A 25863-nucleotide genomic window follows, 5' to 3' on the forward strand; every position below is an offset into this window, starting at 1 on the left:
TTGGAATACAGAGTAGAATTTCTAAATTTACCAATGACACCAAACTTGGGGGTATGGCAAACAGGGAGAATGATACCAATCAACTGCAGCAGGACATAGGAAGGCTAGCAGAATGGGCAGACAAGTGGCAGGTGGAATTTAATATAGAGAAGTGTATTTTGGCAGAAGGAACAGGGAGAGGCAATATACACTTAATGGCACAGTTTTAAAGAGTGTGCAGGGACAGAGGGGCCTGGGAGTTAATGTGCCTAGGTCCCTGAAGGTGGCAGAACATATTGAGAGAGTGGTTATGTAAGGTTTGAAAATTCCTGCACAACCCCAGAACAGAAGAATAGCATCATTTTAAAATGATTTTGGACCATCACAGAAGAAAACTGTAAAAGATAAAATGTATGGTTGGGCCTAACAGAAGAATTCAAAGATTTAAATTACACAATTTAAAAGGAAGAGATATTGGACTGTTGGAAGGTAATATTGGACCAAAGGGATTTAAAAATCAAAATCCCAGGAAGATTTGGCTGGTTTAAAAAGGCATGTACAGACTTGTAGGAAAAGGCTGCGACAGGAATGTGGGATTGAACTCTGCAAAGTACAATTTGGGTATTCGAAAGTAGCCAGACTGACTGGGAGGAACAATAAACGAAACTCAGCCCCTATCTGGGAATTTGCATTCAATCAATAAATCAATGAAAACCCCAGCCTCACCTAAAGCCCAAAGCCCATTAAACCCCATGCATAAAAGAAGCTGCACAGAATTTGGAGGCCTTACGGGAAATCTAAAATTAAAAAAAACAATCGAACAGTTTGAGACATCCAAAACCACTTCACACCTTCTTCAACTACTCAGGAAGCTATCCCGAAACCAGTTAACTAAATGGGACCAATCAAGTGGCCCTTAACGAGCCAGCCAAAAATCTAACAAGATTAGCAGGTTTCGTTTTAGTATAAACTAAAGACCTGTCTCCACAAGAAGCAGTTTGTCCGAAGAGTTCGATCAGTTTGATCAGTACAGTTCAGGTAGAGAATTGAAACAGCAGTCAGTGAATTGAAGTCAGTAGTACAGTTCGGACAGACACAGAAAAAGGGCACAGCTCATTCGAAAGACATCAGCCTCGGGACAACAGGAGAACGGAAGGAATCGCAGCAACCAAGGGCTCCACGAAACAAACAACCAACAATATTACCAACAACTAGGTAATATTGGGCCACCACGACCAACAAGAAACCAACCTGGAAGAAAAAGAAGATCTGAAAGTTTTTCCCACTCTACAAACGATTCCTGCGTTTGGAGAGCATTTCCTGGTCCTCTGGAATTCAACCTAGTTAGTATAGTGGGATTGGGAGGGGTAAGGTAATTTTGTCTATTGTCATTCTCCCTCGCATATTTCATAGTTTTCCCCCTTTTAAAGTGATAAGATTTAATGTGTTGTGTATATTTTCTCATCTCAAATAAAATCCAAGTTCTTTTCACCAACTCAGTTGTCTGTTGCAATTTCATTACAACCCCCAAATAAGTCCAGGTCTAGAACCAAGGGAGTGGGAGCAATTCGAACCGCTCATAAGTCAGAGGTGAAGCTGACACACACACCACGCCTTACAGAATGGCGACCGCAGCAGGACCTTGGCAAAAGGGATGTAATGCAGTAGACACTGTTTTTGAGGACAGAACGAAGATAGAAGAGAGGATTTCCTCTTATGTTTTTGAGAAGGTGAATATCACCAAGAAATGGGTGACCAGTCTGTTGCGCGCTGAGCGTCCCATGGATGCTGCAGCCAAATGGACTGAGAGCAAGGATCATAAGAAGTCAGTGGAGAAGGCCATCTGGTTGGTTTGCGCCCTACGACAGATCCAGCTTTGAGATCAGCACATTAAAATGTTAACAGAAGAGCTGCAGGAAGCAGCCAAACTGTCTCAAGCAAGGGCTCTAGCAGGGGAACGATTATTGGAGGAAATAAACACCCAAAATCAGGAAAGACTACAGATAGTAGAGAAACATAGGAACAAACAGGAATACTTTCGGTGTCAAGTCACCGAGGCCAAAGGAAATGAGCTGGTACTGAAAGAGGAGAATGCTTGCCTAACCAGACAATTAAGGGAACAGGAGGAGCAGTACAGGAATATAAAGGCAGCTTATCAAGTAGCAAGCTCAAGGGAGTTTGAAGCGGGAGATCACGGCCCCTGTCAAAAGCAGATAGAGAGTTTAAAACTTGCTCCGTCCAGGGCAAAAGGCATGATATGTCTAGTAAGCCCGGGTGCGGCCCGGGTAGACCTGGAAGTAGAAGTAGAAACTGTGCAGACGTCACCTGTGACACTGGGGAGCAACTCGGTTGGGCAGCAGGAGGGACAAGCAATGTGTAGGGAGGACAGGGAGGAATGCACACCACCACCACCTGTGGCGCCGGGTTTTGACTCGGTTTGGCAGCAGGGTGGAGTGGGCTAACAATTGCAGGAAAGGGCGGAGCCGGGTCCGATGTGCCCGACTCAACAGCAAACGTTTGGCCCACCTGGGGTAGGTGGGGGCCAGGGGCCTCTTGAAAGCCAGTTTGTGATTCCCCATGGGACCCAACAGCTTAGGGCTATGGTAAGCCACTTGAGTAAGCTCACCCACCAGGGAGATCCCTCAGTCCACTTTTTGGAAGTGGAACAAGCAGCAGGCATTAATGAGTGCGACGACTCAGAAATGGCCAAGATGCTCCTGTTCACCTTAGATGGCAAGCTGTACCAGTCCCTCTCTGCTGAGTGCAAGAAGGGACAGGGAGGGTACGCTGCCCTCCGGGATCAAGTTCTGGAGGCGATGGGGATGAATGATGGTAGTCCGTTCTCCCGGGTGGAGAAGACTACTCAGTTAGTAGGGGAGACCCCACAGGCTTTCGCAGACAGGCTGTGGCCTGTGTACAGGAGTGCCTGTAATGGGGATCTCGACTGGACTAACTTGAACCAGAACGATAGCAAAATACTGCAGATGCTGGAAATCCAAAATAACAACAGAGAATGCTGGAAAAACTCAGCAGGTCAGACAACATCCATGGAGAGAAATTTGAGTTGACGTTTCGGGTTGAAACCCTTCTTCAAAACTGGAAAGAAAATAAAAAGATCGAAGGCAAAGCTGTGATCGAACAAAAGAAGAAAAGGAGACAATAAAAGGTATTAGAAGCCAGATGAGATGGTAATGGGCCCGTGGAGACAAAAGGCAGCTGAGATTAGGTGTGAAGTGTACTGGCAGGATAAGGACAGCTGCCAGGTGAGAGAGAGAAACAAAAGGAAAGGAGGGGGGTGGGGGGAAAAGGAGGACCCAAAACAAAGGGGTGGAAAAAATTAAAAGCACACTTCACACCTAATCTCAGCTGCCTTTTGTCTCCACGGGCCCATTACCATCTCATCTGGCTTCTAATAACTTTTATTGTCTCCTTTTCTTCTTTTGTTCGATCGCAGCTTTGCCTTCGATCTTTTTATTTTCTTTCCAGTTTTGAAGAAGGGTTTCAACCCGAAACGTCAACTCAAATTTCTCTCCACGGATGTTGCCTGACCTGCTGAGTTTTTCCAGCATTCTCTGTTGTTATTTTGAACCAGAACGAGCTGGCCCACTGGCTCCGAAGCCTGGTGGCAAACAGCTTGCCACGGATCAGAGCTAAGGCTGAGCTTTGGTTTGACCCGAAAGACCCCCGGATCACCGAGGAGACAGTGGTCAGACAACTGACCCTGGCTTACTGGAACAGTAGAGGGATAGAAGAGCACCCACCAAAAGGAGAAGTCTATGAGTTAAAACCCAGCCAGGGTAAGAAGGAATGGCACCAGAAAGGGGGTATCCCTTCCGATGTGAGGCGTAACTGCTTCGGGTGCGGGAAGAGTGGGCATTGGAGAAGGAACTGTAAAAATCCTTGGAAGGATAGTGCAGGAAAGAGTGCCCCAGCTCCTGCCCCAAAGGCAGAAACACCGGCCTCTCCCCCCACGTTTGATTCGATAGTGGCTGCACTCCAGGTTTTGTTTGCTGGCCCAGGGAAGGTAGCCGCAGCCACGGGTGCTTTAACCCCATCTGCCCCATACAACCCAGACCTATGACTAGAACCAGCACAGCATGTCGACTTGTGTCCCCTTGAATACGATGAGGGGGGCAGACCCTGCGTTAAGATGGGGGTGGAGACGGTGCAGGGGAGATATTTGGTGGACACTGGAGCTTCCAGCACGGTGGTCCATGCGGAAGACCCGACCAATTCACCCAGGTCTAACAAGATCCCATTTAGCCGAATGGGATTCACAGGGAACGAGCAGGCTGGGGAAATGTCCAAATATTTGGCCATAGATTTAGGATCTCTCCATACCATGTGGGAGGGTAACCAAAAGACCGACGAGGTGGCCAAGCAGGGGGCCAGGGAAGGAGAGTTCTGGGATCTCTGTAGAGTAGGTCCAGTAGTCCACAAGGGAGGCACACAGGGGGTAGCATTGGCCCGGGACTTAAAGCAGGTCCAAGCCCAGGATTCCATCCTTAAGGCCGTCCTGGTAAAGAGAGAGAATGGGAAGTCCATAGAAGTCCCGTTCGGGGCAGCGGACGAGACTTTAAAACAGGCTGCTAGTTACATTAAGCAATGCAAGCTGTTTAAGGTGGAGAGTGTGTAATGTATATACCTTTAAGGGGAGAACTACTTTTTACAGCTCATGTATACTGTAAAGTACCGGCAGTGACCACACCTGTATATAGCACTGAGTAGTAATCTGTACAGGCAGTTCCACTGTGAGCCACGTTGAGTAAAGACCTGTTGTACCGTTTCTCCTGCAGTCTGTGTCTTATTATACAGACACAACATTGGCGACAAGGCAAGTTCGAACCTACCTGCAACTCTGCATCACCTCCCGGGGATTCGTTCCTGGAGATCAGTGGATTGGAGGTCAAGGCCAGAGACTCGGGCGTCGACCACGGGCAACCGCCCAGTTATCCAGCAGAGACTCAAGAATTGCGGGGGAGGCTGGCAAGAGCCAGGCTTGGCTTTCCAGTCGAGGTGGTCCAGCAAAACGGGCTGGCAACAGGTAGTGCGCAGACCCTTCCCGGACAGCGGCGGGCTAGAGCCCGACCAAGCGGCACAGCAAAGGGCCGAGCAGCGTCGACGGGGGAGAGAGAGAGAGGGCAGAGCGCACAGGGCGCAGCCGGTGTTCAGGGGCCGAGCAGCGTCGAAGAGAGGGAGAGAGACGCACAGAAACCCGCGAGGCGCTGCCATTGCCACGAGGACCGCCGATAGCGGCGTTGGCAGCAGCGCAGGAGAAGCGCGCAAAACCTACACAGCGCCGCCATTGCCACGAGACCCGCCGGGAGTGGCGTTGGCAGCAGCGGGGGAGGAAGGAAAGCGCGGGAGATGCCATTTTAAGCCATTGGGAGACACCGTTTTAAACCACACCCAAAATGCCGAAGAGTGGCAGTATCACCGCATTTGACAATGAAGTCGAAGATTGGACTACATATGTTGAACGAATAGAGGTGTACTGCAAGGCAAATGAGGTGTCAGATGACAAGAAAGCGTCGGTATTGTTAAATTTAATGGGTGCAAAGACGTATGGTTTATTACGAAATCTAGTAACCCCAACGAAGCCAATGGAAAAGAGTTTTGAAGACATAGTAACAATACTACAGGAACATTTAAACCCCACACCGCTGCTGATAGCAGAAAGATTCAAGTTTCTCAAACGGAACCAGCATAAGGATGAAAGCAATGCTGATTATTTAACAGAACTGCGCAAACTATCGAAACACTGCCAGTTTGGAGCGGGACTGGCAGATACCTTAAGGGACAAGTTTGTGTATGGGCTTCAAAGTGAAGGAACCCAGAAACGGCTTTTATCTGAAAAGGACCTTACGCTGGAAAAGGCTTTCAGCATTGTGGTATCATATGAAGCAGCAGCACGGGGCGCTGCAGAGATACAACAGAGACCGCAAGAATATGGCACAAACGAAATGTCATATGGAACAGAGAACAGAGAGGCGAGGCCTGACCAGATAGGACCAGGAGAGCACCGAGGCGGCAGATAAAAGGAGCAGAGAGGCGAGGCCCGACCAGATCGGACCAGGAGAGCACCGAGGCAGCAGATAAAAGGAGCAGAGAGGCGAGGCCCGACCAGATCGGACCAGGAGGGCACCGAGGCGGCAGATAAAAGGAGCAGAGAGGCGAGGCTTACTAACTCAGCAGCGGGGAGAGAGGTAAAAAGTAATCAGAGTGTGATGTCACCAGGGAGCAGGTAAGTGATTGGTTGGTGAGTATTTCTCTTTTTTTAAACTTTAACTCTGTAGTTTATAGTTACTAAGGTCTTTTCTGGTGTAGCAGGGACTGTTGGTAGACCATACAAGCGCCTTACAGCTATCTTTAATTGGTGATAGTGAAATAATTTAAATTAATTAAAGGGTAAGTCATGCCAGGAGAGCCCAGCCCCGTGTTATGCTCCTCTTGCTCTATGTGGGAATTCAGGGACACTGCCGGTGTCCCTGATGACTACGTGTGCCAGAAATGCATCCAGCTGCGGCTACTAGCAGACCGCATTGCGGCGCTGGAGCTGCGGATGGATGGGCTTTGGAGCATTCACGATGCTGAGAGGGTCGTGGATAACACGTTTAGTGAGTTGGTCACACCGCAGGTAAGGGCTGCACAGGCAGAAGGGAAATGGGTGACCATCAGGCAGAGCAGTAGAAGCAGGCAGGTAGTGCAGGAGACCCCTGTGGCCATTCCCCTCTCAAACAGGTATATCGATTTGGATACTGTTGAGGGGGATGACTTACCAGAGGAAGGCAGCAGCAGCCAACTTCCTGGCACCAGGGGTGCTTCTGCTGCTCAGGAAGGGAGGAAAAAGAGTGGGAGAGCAATAGTGGTAGGGGATTCTATCGTAAGGGGTACAGATAGGCGTTTCTGTGGCTGTAGACGTGACTCCAGGATGGTTTGTTGCCTCCCTGGTGCCAGGGTCAAGGATGTCACTGAACGGCTTCAGGGCATTCTGAAGGGGAGGGTGAACAGTCAGAGGTCGTGGTTCACATTGGGACCAATGACATGGGTAGGAAGAGGGATGAGGTCCTGCAGCAAGAATTTAGGGAGCTAGGTAGCAGATTAAAGAGCAGGACCTCAAAGGTTGTAATCTCTGGATTACTCCCAGTGCCACGTGCTAGTGAGTATAGGAATAGGAGGATAGAGCAGATGAATGCGTGGCTAAAGAGTTGGTGCAGGAGGGAGGGCTTTAGTTTCCTGGATCACTGGGCCTGCTTCTGGGAAAGGTGGGACTTGTACAAGTCGGACGGGTTGCATCTGAACCAGAGCGGGACAAATATCCTTGCGGGGAGGTTTGCTAGCACTGTTCGGGGGGGTTTAAACTAAAATGGCAGGGGGTTGGGTACCTGAGCAGGGAGACAGAGGAAAGGGAAACAGGGATAAAAGCAAAAGATAGGAAGGAGAAAAACAAAAGTGGCAGTCAGAGAAATCAACGGTTTAAATTAAACGTGGCCACAGTAAATAACAATTCTAATAGGTCTAAGTGCGTTAAAAAAACAAGCCTGAAGGCTTTGTGTCTTAATGCGAGGAGCATTTGTAATAAGGTGGATGAATTGGCTGCGCAAATAGAGGTAAACGAATATGATTTGGTTGGGATTACGGAAACGTGGCTCAAGGATGGCCAAGACTGGGAACTCAACATCCAGGGGTATTCGATATTCAGGAAAGATAGGCAAAAAGGAAAGGGAGGTGGGGTAGCATTACTGGTTAAAGAAGGGATTAATACAATTGTAATGAAGGATATTAGCTCTGATGATGTGGAATCTGTATGGGTAGAATTGAGAAATACTAAGGGGAAAAAAACATTAGTGGGAGTGGTATATAGACCTCCCAACAGTAAGGCGGAGGTTGGGGATGGCATTAAAAGGGAAATTAAAGAAGCGTGCAATAAGGGCACAGTAGTCATCATGGGTGACTTTAACCTACATATAGATTGGGCCAACCAAATTAGTAACAATACTGTGGAGGAGGAATTCCTGGAGTGTTTACGGGATGGTTTCCTGGACCAATATGTCGAGGAACCAACCAGAGATCAGGCCATCTTAGACTGGGTATTATGTAACGACAAAGGATTAATTAGCAATCTTGTTGTACGAGGCCCCTTGGGTCTGAGCGATCATAATATGATCGAATTCTTCATTAAGATGGAGAATGAATTAGTTGACTCAGAGACTAGGGTCCTCAATTTAAATAAAGGAAACTATGATGGTCTGAGGAGCGAGCTGGGTAGGATTGATTGGGGAATGGCACTCAAAGGGTTGACGGTGGATAGGCAATGGCAAACATTCAAAGACCGGATGGATGAGCTACAGAATTTGTTCATCCCAGTTTGGCATAAAAATAAAACAAAAAAGGTGACTCAACCGTGGCTAACAAGGGAAATTAGGGATAGCATAAGATCCAAGGAGACGACATATAAATTGGCCAGAAAAAGCAATAATCCTGAGGATTGGGAGCAGTTTAGGATTCAACAAAGGAGGACAAAGGGATTAATTAAGAAAGGGAAAATAGAATATGAGAGTAAGCTTTCAGGGAACATAAAAACTGACTGTAAAAGCTTTTATAGATATGTGAAGAGAAAAAGATTGGTGAAGTCAAGCATAGGTCCCTTACAGTCAGAATCAGGGGAATTTATCATGGGAAACAAAGAAATGGCAGACCAACTAAATTCATACTTTGGTTCTGTCTTCACAAAGGAGGACACAAATAACCTCCCAGAGATGCCGGGGAACATAGGGCCTGATGAAAGGGTGGAACTGAAAAAAATCAGTATTTGTAGGGAAATGGTGTTCGGAAAATTGATGGGACTAAAGGCTGATAAATCCCCAGGGCCTGATAATCTACATCCCAGGGTACTTAAGGAAGTGGCCCTGGAAATAGTAGATGCATTGCTGGTCATCTTCCAGAACTCGATAGACTCTGGAACAGTACCCATGGATTGGAGGGTAGCTAATGTTACCCGACTATTCAAAAAAGGTGGTCAAGAAAAAGCGGGGAATTATAGACCGGTAAGCCTGACATCGGTCGTGGGGAAAATGCTAGAATCTATTATAAAAGATGTAATAGCAGAGCACTTGATAAGCAGTGACAGGATCAGACAAAGTCAACATGGATTTACAAAAGGTAAATCATGCTTGACTAATCTACTGGAATTTATTGAGGATGTAACTGGTAAAATAGATAAGGGAGAACCAGTGGATGTGGTGTATTTGGACTTTCAGAAGGCTTTCGATAAGGTCCCACATAAGAGATTAGCGTGCAAAATTAAGGCACATGGGATTGGGGGCAAGGTATTGACTTGGATAGAGAACTGGTTGGCGGACAGAAAGCAAAGAGTTGGAATAAACGGGTCATTTTCCGAGTGGCAGGCAGTGACTAGTGGGGTACCGCAAGGATTGGTCCTAGGACCCCAGCTGTTCACAATATATATTAATGATCTGGACGAGGGAATTGGATGTAATATCTCCAAATTTGCAGATGACACAAAGCTGGGTGGGAGGGTAAGCTGTGAGGAGGATGTCGTGAAACCCCAGTACGATCTGGACAGATTGGGTGATTGGGCAGAAACATGGCAAATGCACTATAATGTGGATAAATGTGAGGTTATCCACTTTGGTGGCAAAAACAGGAAGGCAGATTATTATTTGAATGGCAATAGATTGGGAGAAGGGGAAGTGCAAAGAGACCTGGGTGTTCTTGTGCACCAGTCGCTGAAGGTAAGCATGCAGGTGCAGCAGGCGGTTAAGAAGGCAAATGGTATGTTGGCCTTCGTAGCAAGAGGGTTCGAGTACAGGAACAAGGATGTCTTGCTACAGTTGTACAGGGCCTTGGTGAGACTGCACCTTGAGTACTGTGTGCAGTTTTGGTCGCCTTACCTGAGGAAGGACGTTCTTGCCATGGAAGGAGTGCAGCGAAGATTCACCAGGCTGATACCTGGGATGGCAGGAATGACGTATGAGGAGAGATTGTGTTGATTGGGCTTATACTCACTGGAGTTTAGAAGATTGAGAGGGGATCTCGTCGAAACCTATAAAATTCTGTCAGGCCTGGACAGACTAGATGCAGGAAGGATGTTTATGATGGCCGGGGAGTCCAGAACCAGGGGTCATAGTCTAAGGATAAGGGGTAAGCCATTTAGGACTGAAATGAGGAGGAATTTCTTCACCCAGAGAGTGGTGAACCTGTGGAATTCTCTGCCACAGAGGGCGGTGGAGGCCAGTTCATTAAATATATTCAAAAAAGAGTTGGATATATTTCTTAAGGCTAAAGGGATCAAGGGATATGGGGAGAAGGCAGGGACAGGGTGCTGAATTTGGATGATCAGCCATGATCTCATTGAATGGCGGAGCAGGCTCGAAGGGCCGAATGGCCTACTCCTGCTCCTATCTTCTATGTTTCTATGTTTCTAAGTGCTATCGCTGCGGCAGAACAACACATGACCAGAATGATTGTTGGTTCAAAGACAAAGTGTGCAGAAAGTGTGGAAAAGTAGGACACATAGCACAAGTCTGCAGGTCGGGAAAGAAAACCAGCAATAAGAAAACTACCAAAGAAAAGTACAAGAAGGTACATAAGATGACGGAGAATAGTTTAGACGAACAAAAGAGTGATACCGACCCCGAAAGCAGGGAACTGAGTTGTCTGAAACTACATAATGTGATCACAACGGAGGATCACCGAACCATTTGGGTCACTCTCAAGATAGCAGGAGTCCAGGTAAAGATGGAATTGGACACAGGATCAGCCCTAACAGTCATAAACCGACGGGACTACGAGCGGCTATTCTCACACATACCCTTGAGAGACCCAAAAATTATTTTGAAGATGTACACGGGGCAAAAAGTCTACCCCAAAGGAAAAATAAGGGTGACCGTTATATATAACGGTAAGGAAACACCAAAACTAGACCTGTATGTATTGCATGATGGAGGACCACCATTACTGGGACGTGAATGGATCCGGAAAATACAACTGGATTGGCATTCCATACAGGCACTGACGGTGGCTGACAAAAAGGATGACGACGTCACACCTGGGCGACTGTCAAAGATCCTAACTGACGCGAAAGAAGTGTTCCAGCAAGGACTCGGAACACTAAAAGGCATGACAGCGATGATTAAAATTGAAGAAAACGCAAGCCCAAAATTTTTAAAGGCCAGACCGGTACCTTATGCGATCCGCCCAGCCGTCGAAGCAGAGCTGGAGAGTTTGGAACGTTCAGGTGTACTGTCCAAGGTAAACTGGAGTGAGTGGGCTACACCCATCGTCCCTGTGATGAAAAAGTCGTTGAGCAGCACGCCTGGGGAACCAAGGAAGGTTCGCATCTGTGGGAACTTTAAGGTAACAGTGAACCCGATCCTTCACACCGTACAATATCCACTTCCGTGGATTGAAGATATTTTCGCCTCGCTATCTGGAGGGAAACATTTCACTAAGATTGATCTGGCCCAGGCGTACCTGCAAATGGAGGTAGAAGAAGCATCAAAAAAATACCTCACAATCACCACCCATAAAGGTCTCTACCAATACAACCGGCTGGTATTCGGGGTAGCATCAGCTCCGGCTATTTGGCAGAGGGCAATGGAACGAGTCCTGCAAGGGATCCCAGGGACCCAGTGTTATTTGGACGACATCCTGGTCACGGGCGAAAATGACAGTGATCACCTTGCCAACCTGGAGCAGGTGCTCACTAGATTGCAGGAATATGGGCTCCGAGCTAACCGCCCCAAATGCGAGTTTTTTAGAAAACAGATCTCGTATTGTGGCCACATTATCGATAAAGAGGGGTTACATAAGTCCCCAGAGAAGATTGAGGCAGTAGTCAAGGCTCCAGCACCGGAAAATGTGTCACAACTGAGGTCGTTCCTCGGGCTGGTAAACTACTACCATAAGTTCTTGCCAAATTTGTCTACAATACTACACCCACTGAACACCCTACTGCAAACTGGGGTGTCATGGAAGTGGAGTGACGAATGTAGACGAGCTTTCCAGAAGAGCAAAACACTAATCACATCGAAAGAGGTATTGGCCCATTACAACCCAGCATTACCAATTCGGTTGGCATGCGATGCGTCACCCTACGGCATTGGAGCGGTGCTGTCGCACAAATTCTCGGACGGCTCAGAGAGGCCAATAGCCTTTGCGTCACAATCACTAACCTCAGCCGAGTGTAACTACGCCCAGATTGACAGGGAGGCCCTCAGCCTAGTGTGGGGAGTAAAAAAGTTCAATCACTATCTGCACAGGCAGAAATTCACCTTGCTGACTGATCACCAGCCTCTTGTCTCCATTTTTAATCCGAAGAAGGGCGTTCCGGTGATGACTGCGCAACGACTACAAAGATGGTCACTTTTTTTAGGGGTGCACCACTATGAGATTGAATATAAGGGCACGAAACAGCATGGAAATGCTGATGGGCTATCACGCCTGCCACTGCCTACTGCGGAGGAAGTACCAGCAGTGGATCCTGTCGAAATATTCCATTTGACTATAGTTGAATACCTACCGGTAACTAACGCTTGTATCGAAAAGGAAACCCGAAATGACCCGACACTGTCTCGGGTATATGATTTGACGGTGAAGGGATGGCCAGCACATGGCGACTCACTGTTGCCAGCATTCTCGACAAGGAGAGAACAGCTGTCAGTGTGCCGGGGGACCTTGATGTGTGGATCCCGAGTGGTAATTCCACCCAAGTTAAGGGATAGAGTGCTCAATGAGCTTCATGAGGGTCATCTGGGAGGGGTAAAAATGAAAAGCCTAGCCAGGGCTTATGTGTGGCAGCCGGGAATCGATAAACAAATCGAGGACCTGACCAAGAGCTGCTCAGGATGCCAGAGAGTCCAAAATGCACCACCACAGGCCCCTCTACACCCATGGGAGTGGCCCTCATCTCCATGGCAACGGGTGCATATTGATTTTGCTGGTCCATTCATGGACTCAATGTTTTTAATAGCCGTGGATGTGCACTGGAAATGGTCTGAGGTCATCAAAATGTCCTCCACCACCACGGAGAAAACTATTGCAGTCCTATGGACCATTTTTGCCAGGAATGGCTTGCCAGAACAGATTTGCTCCGACAACAGACTACAGTTTGTGTCCGAAGATTTCCGGAGGTTCTTGAAAAAGAATTGGGTAAGGCATTACACATCCGCCCCGTATCATCCAGCCACAAATGGATTGGCTGAGAGGTTCGTACAAACCTTTAAGAAAGCAATAAAGGCTATGTACAATGACAACATTCCGCTGCAGCACAAGGTGGACAATTTCCTGTTCGCCTACCGGAATGCGACTCATGCAGTCACCAACCAGGCCCCAGCCATGATGTTCTTTAACCGAAAGTTAAGATCTCGCCTGGATTTGCTCAGACCTGTAAGAATTCGCAATAATTTACAGTTCTGAAGATTCATTTTTTTTGATTAAAGGATCCCTGAGCGAGGTGCTTTTAAGTTTCCAAAGATAAAATGGCTGTCACACCACATGGACAAAAGAGGTTTGGAATGCAGCTTTCTGTGTCTGGAATTAAGGTTCAATGAAGACAAAGGACAATGCTTTGTTTACAAAGCAACTGAATGCTATTAGCATTTGTTTAGATACACCTGAAACTGCAGAAGAGACGTTTGCACCTTGAATGGGAAGCGTTAACTTTAAATGGGTTTCCAATCACCCAGTACTGGACAATGGAGCAGATGTATCTCCCTTTTGTTTCAGCAAAGGGAGCTCTGAAAATCACATTAACTCAATCTAACCACTTTGAGTTAGCCTATCACAGCTTTGGGGTTAATTTTGCACACAGCCCTTGCAAGGCATAACGGCAGGGGGGCTCACCAGGTATAAAAAAAGGGCTGAGCAGCCAGCTCGCTCCCTTGGCTCTTGGCTCTTGTCTCTTGACTTCCTGGGACGATAAGGTGAGCTCTCTCTCTCTCTCTCTCTCTCTCTCTCTCTTCGCTGGACCATGTGAGCAGAGATTTTCTGACTCTCAACAAGGCAACCTAGCAGGAATTAAGGGGGTATGGTGATTTAAGGGAATTGCTAAGATTGTTTAAACAACATTGTAGCCATTGTACCCCTCGTTTTTGCCGTGTGTACCCCCTTGATATATAGTTTTACAATTTTACTGTGTTCGTGTGGGATAGTTTGATATTGTGATTGTAGTTTCTTTTAGTTAATAAAGCTTGATAATTTTCTCTCATCCAAACCACGTGTTCCGTTTTAATATCATTAATTATAAGTTCCTCCACTCAGAACTAAAGGAGAGGTAGCGATTCGAAACCGCTGTTTGTAAATTGGTTTAGAGTGCAGCAGCAAAAAGACTGCTGGCCAGGTAGATTACCTTAAACCAGTTTAAACGAAGCCCCCGAAATCCTTACAGACCAAACGTACGAAGAGATGTTGAGAGTAAGCAATTCCAGCACATCCATGAGAAGCCAACAAGGAGCTTCAATGTAGGGCAACCAGTCTTGGCCCGCGACTACCGAACAGAAAAATGGCAGCCAGGAACGATATGCACACGGCAGGGCCCACTAATGTACACAGTGGACGTTGGGGAGAGCATCGTGAGACGCCATGCTGACCAGATCCTAGAGTCACAGGAACAAGTCAACCCCATGCCTCGCCCATATGTACCTGGTGATGAACCCGATGTACAGGTCGCATCTACCCCAGAAACAGTAGCATCGGAAGCTGATGAACCAACCGACGACAGGGGGCCAGAATCGCCTCCGCACCAAGAGCAAGACACTCGGGAAAGGCGCTATCCAGAAAGGATCAGGAAGCCTCCCCAAAGACTGAATATATAAATAGACTATTTTCAGCTAATGTTGCATGTTAAAAGTGTTAATTGTAATTAGTTTGATATTTAATTGTTAAATGAGTGTTATGGTACTGTTAATCTAAAAGGGGAGGAATTGTAATGTATATACCTTTAAGGGGGAACTACTTTTTACAGCTCATGTATACTGTAGTACCGGCAGTGACCACACCTGTATATAGCACTGAGTAGTAATCTGTACAGGCAGTTCCAGTGTGAGCCACGTCACCTGTTGTACCGTTTCTCCTGCAGTCTGTGTCTTATTATACACAGACACAACAGAGTGGAGAACGATCAGCAAGGGTTAACCGCAGTAACGCTAGAGAGCAGCCGCCTGCAGCTGTAGCTGATTCACAGACCGCAAAGGTGGGGGCAGTGAATTGTGTGACTGGAGAGGCCCTCCCACCAATTAAGTCGGATTCAGGTACACTCCCAGTAGTCGGAGCCTTAAGAAGGTCTCCTCGCACGCCACAGCCCAGACTACCTTAGTCACCTGAGTGTCATTTTAGAGTACGGGCCAGCCCCAGGAGAACCCTTAGCAGGAAGGGAAAACCCAAGGTCAGGGATAAATCTAAGGATACGGATCCTCAGCCTACAGCCTCCAATGGTGAGGGACGCACAGGAGAGGTAGTGTTGGGCAAGGAGAGAGAGAAGGGTCCCCAGCCTGCGGCATCAGGCTGTGAGGAACCCCAGGACAGGATCGGGATTCGGCAGCCAAAAGGAAGGGAGTAGTGTGTTGCAGCACCGGAGGACACACTACCCTGGTTAACTGGGAGTCAGGGAAACTCCCAGTTGTTTTAAGAAGGACTCTCTGAGTCTGGTGGCACAGGTCACCTTACGCCCAGGCGTACAAGCTGCCCAGATTCCACAGAAGGTAAAGGCCAATCAGAAATTAGCCTGGCCGTCCGGAGACGGGCGGCGGATGTATATAGCTTTCTGAAGTATTTTAAGTGTGTTTTTACAGTTTGGAAGTTTGGGATTTTGTTTGTGTGTCCCTACAGAGAGGATGTTGGGATGAGGAAGGTTCTGCTCCTGCTCACCCTGGTAGGGGTGAGCATCGGTGACCGAGGAGACGTGGAGAACTCCCATATCTATGGGTGTTCAGGAGAGAGAGCACCGATCGTTACCGATGGAGGTGGCAAACGGGGTGTGGAGGAGCTCGCCATTTACTTCCATGAGGGAAGGTGGCCAGGGTGGCTGGGGTCCAATTTGACTCAGTACTCCAGCCAGACCGGGTTCACGTATGGGGAGGCCTCCCTCCCGTGCCCCAGCGTACAGGTCGTTGCTACAAGGGTCAGTGTCACCGTAGGGAAACGTTTATGTTTGACATGCAAGGGACAGATTCCTTTGGACAGGTGGTGGTGGCTCAGAAAGCTGAGCAAGGATATAGGAAACCCCGCAGTCGATTGGGAACGATTGGGGAACAATACCCATTGGACGATTACAGGGACCCGAGGGGGATTGAGTGTGTGCTGGGACAAATGGTGGGAACCGGATCAGGGGATTTATGTCTGTACGTGGGGGTCAGAGAAGGTCTGCCCCACAGGCGTATCCATCATTTTCCACCGGCAATGGCAAGATGCCGGGAGAGGGTGGAGTGGAATTCCAGCCTGCATGCGTGCGCGGTCCCACACTCACCGATCCCAGTGAATGCCACTGAACTTGTGACCCACCCCCGGAAGCCCCTGCCCACGACCACAACATCACGGACTATAGTCCAGTGGTGTCCTACCACCACCAAGGGACCAGGGAATGGTTTAGTCCTCGTACCAACAGATAAGCTGCTGTACCAGGGCGTACACTATGCAGTAGCCTCAGTGATCCTGAACCTGACCGAGGTGCACTTACCTGAGTGGTGCCCTAAAGAGACAGAACGGTTGTACCAAGCCCTGTTGAAGGAAATATTTAGAAAATTTTATGAGTTCGACTTTGCCAATGTGGACAAAGCGAAGCTGTACAATTTACATCCTGAACATAATATGGGTGCAGGGAGACAAAGAAGGGGGACCTGGAATGATATTTTCACAGCTTATAGTACAGGGTCCTCAGTGATAAACAGCCTAGATGACATAGAGTTACAAACCCAGATAAATGGTTTAAAGACCCAGTTAAGAAAACTCCTAACAGAGGAGAACACAGTAGTAGGCTCAGAGTTGCATGAGGACCAGGCTATGATGGTCCATTTAAAGGAGATTATAGCTGAGCTGGAGAGACATGCCAAAACAGTAAATGCACTTATACGGGAAGACAGGAATGCTTCGGATCAAGCTGCACAGAATGAGGTGTGCGTGCTATACGGGACATGGTTGCTGGGCGAGGGCTGCAGCAACCTGGAGGATTTAAAACAAGGTTCAGTCCCCTCCTGGATTAGCAACAAGCACCTCACAGCCCTCCACCCATTTAGTAATTCGCTGAGCCCGTGTCAGCTCCGTCTAGCTTCTGAGGGCTAACCTGTCCCAGTAGACTGTGGACGTTCAAATCACACTATCATGGGGATAGTAGTGAGGATGCCGGTCATGGGTGGGACAGCCCAACCCGCACCGGTATACAGGGTGGAGAACATTGGGATCATTCAAGGGGGTGCACACGTTCGTTTTGCAGAGGTCCCACCTTATGTCATAAAGTGGGAGCATGCTATGACAGGTACAGACCTCTCCAGGTGTCGGAGCCGGGGAGCACACATAATCCTGTGTCCCCAGCACTTGAACGCCTATTCGAGACCACAGTGCGGGTTTAAAGCTGCTGATGCACAACCTGTGAACTGTACCATGGAGGTAATGGCAAAAGACCATGTTTCCCCTCAGGTAGCATTCATAGGGGGTGGGACATATTGTGTCACCACAAGTGCGCCCCACTACCGGCATGGACAGTACATCTGGTGTCCGGTGAGTGACAGCAGTTTTTGTTTTAAACCCGAGGCAGAAGTTCAAGTGGCCCAGGAACTGATTGTACCCATCCCTGAATCCTCGACTGTTCACCTCACTGTCAGGGAAAACATCACCAACCTGCAAAGTTACATCACACATTTTGGCTATGAGATTCCCCCTCTACCAGAACATCTTACCGCCCTATTAAAAGCAGTAGTCGTCTCACAGAAACATTTTTATACGTTGGAGCAGAAAACAGTAGAGATAGAGGCCAAGATATTGGATATTGTGGTTCCACCCTGGTGGGACATTTTTGAAAATATAGAATTCCCCTCTTGGATTAGGCTGGCTTCCCACATTTTAGTGGTTTGTCAGCTGGGAATAGTTTTCTACCTGTTGTGTGCGAATTGCAAAGGAAGGGACCAATTGCTCCGCTCTCAGCATGAGGGAGCATGGGACAAAAACAAAAATAAAGGCTATGCCCAGGTATAAAACCAACCATGAACATGATTAAAAATAAAGTTGAACAAGTGTGTGTGTCAATTTATTTTTCCTGTGTGTGTTTTCCAAGTGGTGCAGGGGTGTTGGACCCCCTCCGTGCTTGGATGTGTATGTAATTAAAGTTTTACTTTGTGTATTTTGATAAACACTACACCTAAACGGATGGGAGAGTGTTTTGTTTGGGTATTAGTTTAGATAATACAGGGGAAGGTTGGTTCCCGAGGGTCAGAAATTTTGCTCACACCTGCATGATACTATAGTGTTATAAAGTATCACAGGGGGGTGTGTAAGGTTTGAAAATTTCTGCACAACCCCAGAACAGAAGAATAGCATCATTTTAAAATGATTTTGGAACATCACAGAAGGGTTGGGCCTAACAGAAGAATTCAAAGATTTAAATTACACAATTTAAAAGGAAGAGATATTGGACTGTTGGAAGGTAATATTGGGCCAAAGGGATTTAAAAATCAAAATCCCAGGAAGATTTGGCTGGTTTAAAAAGGCATGTACAGACTTGTAGGAAAAGGCTGCGACAGGAATGTGGGATTGACCACTGCAGAGGAACAGTTTGGGTATTCGAAAGTAGCCAGACTGTCTGGGAGGAACAATAAACGAAACTCAGCCCCTATCTGGGAATTTGCATTCAATCAATAAATCAATGGAAACCCCAGCCTCACCTAAAGCCCAAAGCCCATTAAACCCCATGCATAAAAGAACCTGCACAGAATTTGGAGGCCTTACAGGAAATCTAAGATTAAAAAAAACAATCGAACAGTTTGAGACATCCAAAACCACTTCACACCTTCTTCAACTACTCAGGAAGCTATCCCGAAACCAGTTAACTAAATGGGACCAATCAAGTGGCCCTCAACGAGCCAGCCAAAAATCTAACAAGATTAGCAGGTTTCATTTTAGTATAAACTAAAGACCTGTCTCCACAAGAAGCAGTTTGTCCGATGAGTTCGATCAGTTCGCTCAGTACAGTTCAGGCAGAGAATTGAAACAGCAGTCAGTGAATTGAAGTCAGCAGTACAGTTCGGACAGACACAGAAAAAGGGCACAGCTCATTCGAAAGACATCAGCCTCGGGACAACAGGAGAACGGAAGGAATCGCAGCAACCAAGGGCCCCACGAAACAAACAACCAACAATATTGCCAACAACTAGGTAATATTGGGCCACCGCGACCAACAAGAAACCAATCTGGAAGAAACCGAAGATCTGCAAGTTTTTCCCACTCTACAAACGATTCCTGCGTTTGGAGAGCATTTCCTGGTCCTCTGGAATTCAACCTAGTTAGTATAGTGGGATTGGGAGGGGTAAGGTAATTTTGTCTATTGTCATTCTCCCTCGCATATTCCGAAGTGTTCCCCCAAATTTTAGAGTGATAAGATTTATTGTGTTGTGTATATTTTCTTGTCTCAAATAAAATCCAAGTTCTTTTCACCAACTCAGTTGCCTGTTGCAATTTCATTACAACCCCCCAAATAAGTCCAGGTCTAGAACCAAGGGAGTGGGAGCGATTCGAACCGCTCATAAGTCAGAGGTGAAGCTGACACACACAACACCCCTTAAAGTTAGCAAAGCCTATGGGATCATGGGCTTCATAAATCGAGGTCTTGAGTACAAAAGTAGAGAAGTTATGCTGAACCTTTATAAAGCGCTGGTTAGGCCACAACTGGAGCATTGCGTCCAGTTCTGGCCACCACACTTTAGGAAGGATGTGAAGGCCCTTGAGAGGGTGCCGAGGAGAGTTACCAGAATGGTTCCGGGGATGGGGGATCTTAGCGACAAGGACAGGTTGGAGAAGCTGGATTTGTTTTCATTAGAGCAAAGGAGGTTGAGGGGTGATTTGATAGAGGTGTACAAGATTATGACGGGTTTGGACAGGCTAGACGGGGAAAGGCTGTTCCCACTAGTTGATGGTACAAGGACTAGGGGACACAGATATAAGGTTTTGGGCAAGAGATACAGGGGGACGTGAGGAAAAACTTTTTTTACGCAGAGAGTAGTGAGGAGCTGGAATTCGCTGCTGACGGAACTACTCAATATTTTCAAGGGGAGACTGGATAGGCACTTGAGGGAAATAAACTTGCAGGGCTACGGGGATAGAGTGGGGGAATAGGACTGACTGCATTGCTCTACAGAGAGCTGGCACGGACCTGATGGGTTGAATGGCCTCCTTCTGTGCCGTTATGACTCTATGGGCTGGATTTGCCAGGCCTGAGGAGGCAGGAATGGAGGCGTGTGGGGTGTTAAAATTGCAAAAAGTGGCGGGGAGGCCCGACCCCGCCTCCATCCCGCCTCCAAGCAATTTTCCCAAATGCGTGGTTTCTGATCACGTCTCTGTCCCGCCTCCAAGAGGCGGGATAGGCTCTTAAGGCCCTTAAGAACCACTAAATTGCCTCTATAATCCCATTTTGAGAGGCCTTTCCAATTTTAACACGTTTCCCACGCGATTCACATCTCCTCTGAAACACGACGGTGAAACCTGGCGGGAGCACAATTGGATTGATGACTATCAGCTGCAGCTCCACCATTAAATAGGAGATTTGATCAGTCATCATTTGCAGGTGGCAGGATTTGTTGTCTCAGGTCTGGGGGAACTTTTAGCAGGCATAATCATAGCTGTGGAAGTTTGGAGCCTGACACCCATCTCCAGTGTGACCTCCTAGGAAACCCCTCTCGCCACCTTGACTGAGCGCTTCCTCAACTGAGGCATCTACCAGAAGAATGGGAACCATTTATTTCCTTTCCTCCTGGACATCAGATTCAGACAAAGACCAGCCGCGGCAGCAGCAGAACCATGACCAACAGCAGCACCAACAGCAGCAGCAACAACAGGAGCACCAAGCTGCTGCTCACACACCTGAAGCTGCACAGGCCAGAAGGCGCCAGCCCATGGAAGCCCGTCGGCGCAGGAGATAATCCCCAAACAGGGTCTACAGACAGAGGATCAGCTACCTCAACATGTCTGAGCAGCAGTGCCAAAGGAGGCTCAGACGTTCGTGAGAGGCAGTGGGTGACATCTGTGCAATGGTGCAGCAAGACCTGGAGCCCAGAGGAGCAGGTGGACACCCCTTACCAGTGGCCATCAAAGTCACCACCACTGCACTCAAATTTTTTGCTTCAGGCTCAAACCAGGGATCAGCAGCAGACATCAGCGGCGTCTCCCAGGCGGCCGCACACACTTGCATCACGCAGGTAACCGATGCCCTCTTTGCCATCGCCACAATTACATCAACTTCTCCAAGGATCAAGTAAGTGTCACGGCGCGTGCAGTTGGATTAGCTAATCTGGCAGGCTTTCTAAGGGTGCAGGGTGTCGTTGACTGCACACATGTGGCCCTTAGGGCACCCCATCGTAATCCAGGTATTTTTGTCAACCGCAAGGGCTTCCACTCCCTCAACGTGCAGCTGGTGTGTGACCACAAGAAGGAAATTTTGCGTGTTTGTGCCAAGCACCCTGGCAGTTGCCATGACTCCTTCATACTGCGCCAGTCTAGTGTGCCTCCGCTCTTCAGTCTGCCAGACCAACTTAACGGATGGCTACTTGGAGACAAGGGCTATCCCCTAAAGACGTGGCTAATGACGCCATCGAGGAGCCCATCCAATGAAGCTGAAGAAAGCTACAACTACAGCCACATTTCCACAAGATCAATAATCGAGCAAAGCATCGGCATGCTGAAGATGCACTTCAGATGCCTGGATAGATCAGGTGGAGCCCTACAGTACTCAGCAGCCAGGGTCTCCAGAATCGTCGTGGTTTGCTGTGCACTTCACAACATGGCACAGCGTCGTGGCTTGCAGATTCCTGAGGACCAAGTGGCTCCTCACATATCCTCCTCAGATGAGGAGGAGGAGGAGAGCGAAAATGAACATCTTGCAGAGGCCCATCAACCAGCGGCAGCAGTATGCGAGAACATTGCTGCCCGAGATGCAAGGAACGCACTCATCTTGGCCAGATTTGCTTAGCCTAGCCAATCAAACACTTTTGTCTTGCAGCTTCTTACCAGAGCATCGACAATGGCCAAGAACCAGTGGATTCCTAGCACTCTGACCACCATACTGACAATTGCAAGTAATCCTAAGCCCTCAATGTGGAAGTCCCATTTGCGAAATGACACACGCCACAACTGCAACAGTTGCCATCAGAACTTTTATTTACAATAACCAACTGATGGCATTTTAAAAATAAACACAACATTTCACCCAGGTGACTACCCTTGTAACTATTTGTGCAGTATCTTTCTCTTACGCGTGCTCCTATGTAGTGCTTCCCCTGTGGCTTCAGCAGATGTGGAGGCCCCTTGCTCACTTTCTTGCTGCTCCTGTCTCGACATCTTTGGCGGGCGTCCTCTGGGGTTGTGAACCTGTGAGGGCTCGGCAACAGTCTGCTGCTCCTGCAGCTGTGCAGGGGTTGAGACACCGATCTCAGTTGGGTGGGGACTCTGGTGGGGCTCTGACCGAGGACTTGGCAGTGGCATGGAAGTGTGAGCGCTTGGAGAGGAGCCCCCACTTCCTTGTTCTCTGCCACCAACATCCCTCTCATGGGTCAGGTCCACCTCAGCGCTTGCAAGTGGCTTGAGCGCACCTTGCTGCACATCAAGGGTGCCATGGGGACCCGTATCTGCACTGGCAGTCCTACTCTGAAGGACTTCCATGAAGGTCTGGTTTCTCTGTTCAATAGCTGACCATCGCTCCTCCAGAGATGTCAGTCTATTCTGAACACACCATGTTTTCTACACTCTGGCGACTTAGCTCCTCTATGGCCGTAGCCATCCTTACATCTACTGTAGCCATCCTTTCCACGGATGTAGCCATCCTTTCCGTGGTGCTGCGTTCATGCGCCAATGACTCCACAAAGGCTCGGCTCATGTTCGCAATGGACTCCTCCATTCACTCCACACTCGCAGCGACCCTGGAGACAAAACCTGCCAGCGACTCCTATACCTGTTCCTGGAGTTCCAGCACCGCTGTTCTCCTAGATGGACCCAGAGGCAGAGGGTCGACATGCAGCTGAGCCGAGCTGGGAGAGTCCTGCGCCCTCTGACTAGGACTCTCCACTGCTGACCCTGTCTCCACAATCTGCTGATGCTCACTTGTGAGCTGTGATACACCAGGTGACAACACTACTCTATCTCGCGATGGTTCCACCGAGGTGCGAGTGTCTGTGCTGGTGCTGGATTGGCTGAATTCTGCTGATGCTGCACCCTCAGAGGTTGCAGCTTCCTCTGAGGATTCTGGAGACTCAGGCTGTTCCTCCTGGATAGTGGGGACAGGTGCTTGCGATGGTCCTGTGGGGGAGTAAAGGAAAGAGTCAGAGATGTGAGGCCAAGGTTACATGCACATTGCATATTGCAGATGATCATAAGTCCATCTGTTAGAGCTTCAGAATCATTATCAGTGACTCATGCAATGTCAATGAGAGAGATGGAAAACTATTTTGTCACCAGCTTTCTCTGATGCACCCATCTGTCCGTCCCCCACTTGCGCATCGTCCTCGAGTCCCTCGATCTCCAGGACTGCCTCCTGCCAAGGGGTGAGGTGGGCTACAGAGGGTGGCCCTCCTCCTGTCCTCGCTCTTTCGCTCTTATCGTGAGCTCTCTTTTCCTGCAATGAGGGAGACAAGTGGAGTTTGAGTGAGAATGAAGGAGTGAGTGTAGAGAATCCATAGCATAGATGCTTAGAAGGAGACAAAGATGGAGTGAGGTGGCAAGACCAAGGGCCCTCCCTGTGTTTTGTAATTTGTTTTCATAGCATCACAGTGATAGGGAGTGTGAGGGCTGCATAGTCGAATAGTTAGGTGAATGTGACCATAGAGAGAGAGGGAATGGGTAAGGGTGCAGGGATGTCAGTGTCAAGTGGGATGTGGAGGAAGAGGTTGCTAAAGCCGAGTGCTGGTGAGGAGAGGCAATGGGGATCAGATTGAGGGTGATGGCAAAGTCATACTCACTTTTCCAGTGCGCAGAAGGTCATGAAACCTCTTCCTGCACTGAAGCCAGGTTCTGTGGATCAGTGACAACAAGTTGACCTCCTGGGCCACCTGGATCCACACAGCCTTCGTCTGCTGGGGAGGCTTCTTCCTCCCTGAAGAAGGGAAGAGTACCTCCTTACTAGCTGCTGCTCCCTCCACCAAAGCTTGCAGGGCGACGTCATCAAATCTGGGAGCAGACTTAGGTCTCCCGCTGCTCATTCTGCCTCCAAGTCCCTCTCACCGCAAAGGCCAAAAGGTTGGCGGTCTGCAGAAGAAGCAAGTCTTCTTGCAGACCTTAAATGCAGCAGCAATGATGACATCATTGGAGGCGAGTTTCAGACTGAAAAAACTAATTGGGCCATGGGTTCCCACACACTGGAACTCAATTGCCCAATTATGTGAAAATCGCATCAATCTCCCACATCGATTTGGAATCGGGTGGATAACACGAAATGCGGATGACACGACCTCAGCCTGCCCCAATGACAAAATCCAGCCCAGAGACTCTATAGCTGCAAGATTAGGACTGCGGCAGGTGGTGAAAGAACCAATACGAGGGAAAAACCTGCTTGACCTCGTCCTCACCAATCTACATGTTGCAGATGCATCTGTCCATGACAGCTTTGGCAGCAGTGACCACCGCACGGTCCTTGTGGAGATGAAATCCCGTCTTCACACAGAGGACACCCTCCATCATGTTGTGTGGCACTACCAGCATGCTAAATGGATTGATTCAGAACAGATCTAGCAGCTCAAAACTGGGCATCCATGAGGCACTGTGGGCCATCAACAGCAGCAGAATTGTAGTCCACCACAATCTGTAACCTCTTGGCCCGGCATGTCTCGGCATCTACCATTAACATCAACCCAGGGGACCAACCCTAGTTCAATGATGAGTGCAGTAGAGCATGCCAGGAGCAGCACCAAGTGTACCTTAAAATAAGGTGCAAACCTGGGGAAGCTGCAACACAGGACTACAGTAAGCTAAAAAGTGATAGCAGCATTCTATAGACAGAGCTAAACAATCCCACAATTAATGGATCAGATCAAGGCTCTGCAGTCCTGCCACATCCAGTTGTGAATGGTGGTGGGCCATTAAACAACTAATGGGAGGAAGCGGCTCCATGAATATCCCCATTCTCAATGATGACGGAGCCCTTCATGTGAGTGCAAAAGACAAGGCTGAAGTGTTTGCAACCATCTTCAGCCAGACGTGCCGAGTGGATGATCCATATCAGCATCCTCCTGAGGTCCCCACCATCACAGAAGCCAGTCTTCAGCCAATTCGATTCACTCCACGTGATATCAAGAAATGACTGAGCGCACTGGATACAGCAAAGGCTATGAGCCCCGACAACATCCCGGCTGTCATGCTGAAGACTTGTGCTCCAGAACTAGCTGCGGCTCTAGCTAAGCTGTTCCAGTACAGCTACAACACTGGCATCTATCTGACAATGTGGAAAACTGCCCACGTATGTCCTGTCCACAAAAAGCAGCACAAATCCAATCTGGCCAATTACCGCCCCATAAGTGCAATCAAGCGGCCCTTACTCACCAATAACCTGCTCACCGATGTTCAGTTTGGGTTACTCCAGGACCACTCGGCTCTAGATCGTATTAGAGCCATGGTCCAAACATGGACAAAGGAGCTGAATTCCAGAGGTGAGGTGAGAGTGACTGCTCTTGACATCGA

This window comes from Somniosus microcephalus, chromosome 6, assembly GCF_052327205.1.
Source record: "Somniosus microcephalus isolate GS21.2 chromosome 6, FLI_Smic_1.0, whole genome shotgun sequence".
In the NCBI taxonomy this organism is placed as follows: Eukaryota; Metazoa; Chordata; class Chondrichthyes; order Squaliformes; family Somniosidae; genus Somniosus; species Somniosus microcephalus.